Source organism: Medicago sativa, chromosome 7 (genome assembly GCF_051527215.1).
Source record: "Medicago sativa cultivar Bolivia chromosome 7, Bolivia_mono, whole genome shotgun sequence".
NCBI lineage: Eukaryota > Viridiplantae > Streptophyta > Magnoliopsida > Fabales > Fabaceae > Medicago > Medicago sativa.
Genome location: NC_140755.1, coordinates 14,664,533 through 14,670,535, shown reverse-complemented (window position 1 = coordinate 14,670,535; position 6,003 = coordinate 14,664,533). Strand labels below are relative to the sequence as shown.

Below are 6,003 nucleotides of genomic sequence, written 5' to 3'. Positions count from 1 at the left end.
CTATTATCATTAATCAACAAATGTTCAATACAAGAAGGATAAGAATAAAAAATACGGTGACTAGCCCAAGAACAGGCCGCCCTAGCTAAAGTATGAGCAACCATCTTCGCTTGTCTCCTAACAAACTTCAACTCGAAGTTGGAATGTAAAGATAACTGATAAATAATACTAGAAATAATAGCATAAAATTCCGAATCACCATGGCCTGGAGACGATAGAGCTTGGACTAGAGTAGCCGAGTCAAGCAATTGTCCTTCAAGAAATTGATGTTGATTATGTTTGTCCAATTACAAATACAAGAAAAATGGCATATACCAACGGAGGTTTATACTGATGGATTTAAAACTGTAGGTATAGATATCCAAAAAATTAAAACAATAATATACATTTGAATTAGATAAGAGCGCCCAGTGAAATGTTAACACCGCCAAAACACACAAAGTATTTTCCCACAAAATTTTACCCTAATTTTCACCCCAAAAAATTTCCCACCCAAACTTTAATTGTTGAGAAATCCAGAAACCAAATCATTATCCAACCCTATTGTTACTCTCAAACCTTCATTCCTTCACCTCGCTCACCTCTTGCGTTCATCTCTCGAGAAACCTAGAAACTCACCTCTCGTTCGCCACTCGCGTTCCTTCACCCATAAATCCATAAACCCACTCGCGTTCGCAACTCATTCCATAAACCCAAATCTTCAGAAACATTTAGAAACGTTCTTGAAACACTACAAGAAAAACTGCATTTTGCGACCTTTAGAATGGCAGATTGCGACAGTTAGAAGGGTCGCAGATGTACAATTGCGACCCTTCCCCAACAGTCACGGATGTTGGGGTCGCAAGTGTCTTTTGCGACCCTTCATAGAACAGCCGCACCAACTGCCGCAAAAGGCACTGCGACAGTTGCTAAGGGTCGCAAATGAGGAGATTCAAATGGATTTCAAAGGACTTGCGACAGTTGGGGAAGGGTCGCAGATGCATAAAATTTATTTAAAAAAAAAAAACATTGCGACAGTTTGCAAGGGTCGCAGATGTTGAGTTAATTTAAAAAAAAAAATCAGTTTTTTCCTGAATTTTTAATAGAACTATTTACTAATAAAAAATATATAAAACTAAAATAATTCATAATAAAAAATATGAACAAATTCATAAACTAAAATATGAATTTTACATTCATATAAAATACAAACAAGTGATACAATAAGGTTTCTTGAGTTCCTAACATGAAAATTTAATCAATTATGTAGATGATATTTGGCGAGGAAGTTGTTTTGATCAACTAGAGATGAATAGACTCCAAAGAATGCTATGCTCTGTTTGGTGATTCTAAGTCTTCCGCCTAAAAATAAGTCAAAGATTATATAAGACACATCAATTAACAAAAATAAGCAATAATGTCACGCAACTAAGTTAGTATGAAATCTAAACTAAATTATTATGATAAGATTACCACACTAGAACACAACAATCATAAGAAAAATCCAGAATTTCCATTGCAACATTCCATTGGCAGTTAGACACATAAACTCCATCAAAATACCTTACGAAAAAAATAAATAACATGGATTAAAATTTAGAACTAGTATCTCACCTTTTCAGAGACAAGTTTACTTGATGACAAGGAGTGCTATTAAATCAACCAAAGATAGCAAACTTCAATTAGGTAAAGATGCTGCAGAAAACAAAGACAAGGTGTTAATTGCTATTCTTTAAGGTTTCTAAATAAAAAAACAGTACTGAGTTCATTAAAAATATCATCATAGTAACATAAAATGAACTATAAATATAAATAAAATATGATAATACACCTCAAATTTCATAATAGCAAAGGGGAAATTTTATACTAAATGAACAAAAAACATCAAACATTCCTAGAAATAAATGATCCTCTTGTTCATCATTCCAAGCTACCTGCACATAATCCAATCTTTCTACAATCACATAATCCTTTTGTTTACTATTTTCTTTAATTTCATCTTTAAACCTTTTCACCTCCACCTTTACTATTACAACTTATAGGCAGAACAGTCACAATCATAATTCTCATATAACAAAAACCATGGTTTGTAGAAATCATAAAAATCAATTTGATTTGATGCAAAATGATAAGACAAAGAAATCAAAAAGATAAAACGAGGCAATCTATAAGACGAGGAAAGCTAGTTATCTAGTACCTTAATGTTGACACCTATTTACTTGTAAACTATGATCCAATATCTTGCAGTTAATCTTCACCAAATGACTTCATTCAAAAGAATCTCAAAATGGCTGCATCAGGACATAAGTAGGTAATATATTTAAATTAAGAATTAAAAGCCATATTAGATGAGAATAGTGAGAAAAGAATTAAAAGAGAAGCCGTTAGGATTTAGATTACCTTTGTAGAAAAGAACCTTATATCAATATTACCTCTACACTTTTTCAAGACTTCTTCCCACTACAGTCAAATCCCAAATAAAAGATAAATTCTATACTGTAAGACAAAAGGAAATCATCAAACAAGGGTGTACCAATTATTGAATATGGCAATCCAAAGTCTTAAGCAAAAAATTCCAGCCACATATGACAATGACATTGAATGAATTCTAATATAGGTAAAGCAAACATATAGCTCTATCTGAGTGGAATATTAGGATATCTAAAGTTTAAAATTTCCAAGTATCATTGGTAAACAAAAAACGAATCTCTAGGCCTGAGAAGTTTGCAATCTATACATAACTTTCAGCCAACACATTGCAAAACTTAGATGAAAAGCTACAAAATTACTGAAATGTTTACAACGACAAAATTGTAACAGAAAAAACTGCATAACCTCACCTCTGGTCCTCCATTTTCTTTTAGGGCTTGTGACACAAGACTAAGTCCTTCAGCGGTAGCTCTTGCTTTGGCAATTATGGCATCAGCCTCACCTGAAAAAGAATGGTGTTAAGTATTATAAGGTTTTTAAGATATCAAGTGGAACTGACAATGTAGTAAGGGAATATCAAACAAGCTTAAATTGATAGGATAAGGAAAACAGATGATGACACCTAAATGTGTTTACCCTTGTGATCTTCAACTTCTTAACAACATATCTACACATCCTAAAGTGCAATAGACATTGATATCCAAAACAGAACATACAAAATGTATTGTTCTTCAAAGACAAAGTGCTTACTTACTCTAACGGAACATCTCCAACCATGAACAAATCCCGTTCTTCATCGCCATAAGTTAACACATGTCATCTCTCTGGTTGCACTGCATCCACCTCAACTCCCCTATTCCAAATACACAAAAAGTAAACAAACTTCACCAAAGTTTAAAAGACACCAAGATAATTTAGTAATATAGACTTCACATAATGGTATTGTCAAACATATGCACGTGCTATCATATAACATATAAGTATTAGACAACGAGCCAAAACATAGAATTGTAACATAAGACCGTCAATTCTCAATGATTTTGATAATGTAGGTTGATAATAAGAATTGGAGAGAAGAATCAAATAATTTGTGGAACTGGAGTGAATCATGTCTTGGGACAACAGTTCTCAAAGCCTAATTTAGAAAGAGCATCCTGTCCAAAAATAGGAAAGTGAAAATTCCATTCTCAACATAATGCACTTAGAAAAAAAAAAATCCTATTTTAGTTTATAAGTTAATTACAGAATATTTTCATAAACAAGGATTGGGGAATTCCACATAGATATTTCCCTATGTTACCTTCATTGAAGCCATCTGGGGTATTTTCTATGTTCAGGAACTTTCATTGTGCCTTGTTCATTGCTGCAACTTAGAAAAAACAAGCCAAGGGGGATGAAAGAATTGGTCTCCATGATTTCGTTTTCCTACACCTTTCTTCTTCCCTTTTGTGCTTTTGTTTTCTGAATCCTGCTATGTTAATAAGCATGATTAGACTTAGATTGATCAATATGAAGAATTGAAACAAGTTCAAATTCGGCAACAGAACTTAATGCAACTTCAAAGGCAGAATTATTAAAACACCCGATTCGTAGTAAAATAATGATATCATCATGCATATGTTGCTTCCAGAAACAAGTTCAGACAAAAGAGGTAAAATAATTTAAAACTGATGCATAAAGCAAATATGATCTAAGAATGATGAGGTGAATTAAAAGCAATATCCTAAATCCTTTTGCAATATTTCAAATAATCTATTAGTAGTTATGAACATAACTAATTGACATTAGACCAAAAAAAAAAATTAAGATGCAGAACCTTGATATGAATTAAACTGCCAATCAACCGAAATTTTGAAACGGTAGAAGCTTCAAGCATTCGAATGTTCATAACTCATAAGGAAGAATTTTCTTAATATTACCAAGGTCTATCTATTACAGTACATTCTCATCAAATTTGCTATAACTTTTTTGTCAATAACAGTTTAGGTGAGTTGAATCCGAGACACTCAATGTCATTGGTAAAAGTTTCAGGTCAGAAAATAGGTACTTACAAACTACTCTATCATGAAATCTTCACACCAGTAGTGAGATTCAAACCATATTATGAAATAACAAGACATACCAAATATATTAAAACACACACACACACTTCATGGTCTTGACCAAATCTCCAACTTAGTACACAACATGAATAAATCGTCCATTATCATTTTGGACAAGTTAAACAGGTTTTGGTCTGGTTGGGCTAGATTTACTACACCATTAGCCTCCAGTTGGGATCAAATAACAACTAAGTACAAGGAAAATGTCTGCACTTAAATTATAAGGCAAAAAACTTACATCTGCTCCCTACATGACGACAACGATTTTCTGTATATGCATAACTGCACAAGATTACTTTCACTAAACCAAAGCTTTCATTACGCAGATCCTTGTAACATCTTTGCTCCAAGTTCTCGGTAATCTGACAAGGTAAAACACCACTTAAACTCAGTGTATATAAGAGATTGAATTCAATACTGAAAATGAAAAAATTTAGAATTAAATTTATCTCATGGCGTTTGTTCAGAGTGAAAACAGAGAGAAAAAAAAACAAAAAACAAAAAAATAGCCTGGGCTTTTCCTTTCAGTATCAATTTTTCAACACAAGCAGAGTTGAATCAACATAAAATAGCTTAGGCTTTTCCTATCAGTACCAATATTTCATCGCTAACAGAGTTCAATCAACATAGCATAGTTGAATCAACATGCAAAACACTCAAATCAACATAAAAACAGAAAATTTTAAAGATAAAATTCTTAAATAAACGAAAGGAGAAAATAAATTATAACCTAGAAATGAAGAAGTCAGAGGTCTGAGATTTAATGGAAAAAGGAACCCAGCTGTGGCAAAAAGAATACGTTGAGATTGGTGAGAGTGAGGAACCGCGAAGAAAAGGAACTGAGCAGCTGTAGAAAAAGGAATCGAGAAATCGATTCTAAAGAACTGAAGAACAGTGAAGAGTGAGGAACCGTGAAGAAAAGGAATGGGTCGAGATTGTGGGTGAGAGCTGAAATGAATTTGGAAAAAGGAACAGAATTTTTCGATTGAGAAGGGGTGGTAGAGATTTAGGTTTCAATATGAGGGAAAGTGAGATTGTGAGTGAGAGTGGTGGAGATTTCAGGTTTCAATTTGGGGAAAAGGTGAGATTGAGGAATAAAATGGAGTTTTAGGGTTTTGGGGTTATGAGAGGGAGACTGAAATTGGAAAAGCTGGATTGACAAAATATTTGACCAAAAGCTTTAATGTGAAGTGCTTAAAAAAAAAACTATAAAAGTTGCGACCCTTAAGCCTAACCGTCGCAGTAACAGTCGCAAAAGTGTCATTTGCGACTGTTCTAAGGTAAGGGTCGCAGAGTGAATGTCGCAAAATGACAAATTTCTTGTAGTGAAAAATCCAGAAACCCAACAACATTCAGAAACAATCGGATCATTCCACTTTGTAACTCGTGTTCGGTTCGTGACTCGTATTGTTATGCCATATTGTGAATGTGTGGATCTTCTCATCAATAATGTTGGAAAGTCTTACTGAGATGGTGGGTTACAAATCGATAA

The 6,003-nt window shown here is 33.5% G+C and overlaps 1 long non-coding RNA gene across 11 annotated transcripts; it reads right to left on the bottom strand.

Moving 5' to 3' along the window:
• Positions 1-1,123: 1,123 nt before the first annotated feature.
• On the bottom strand, positions 1,124-5,663 carry LOC146904483 (uncharacterized). 11 transcript variants are annotated; one of them, XR_015020332.1, is made up of 9 exons: positions 5,242-5,663; positions 4,750-4,873; positions 3,710-3,880; positions 3,160-3,563; positions 2,820-2,911; positions 2,380-2,475; positions 2,177-2,270; positions 1,594-1,674; positions 1,124-1,341 (listed from the first exon to the last, which is right to left on the bottom strand). It is a non-coding gene; the product is annotated as an uncharacterized LOC146904483 (long non-coding RNA). The 11 variants fall into 11 exon arrangements; XR_015020327.1 differs by having other exon boundaries at positions 3,160-3,262; XR_015020329.1 differs by having other exon boundaries at positions 3,164-3,262.
• Between the last annotated feature and the right edge of the window lie 340 nt (positions 5,664-6,003).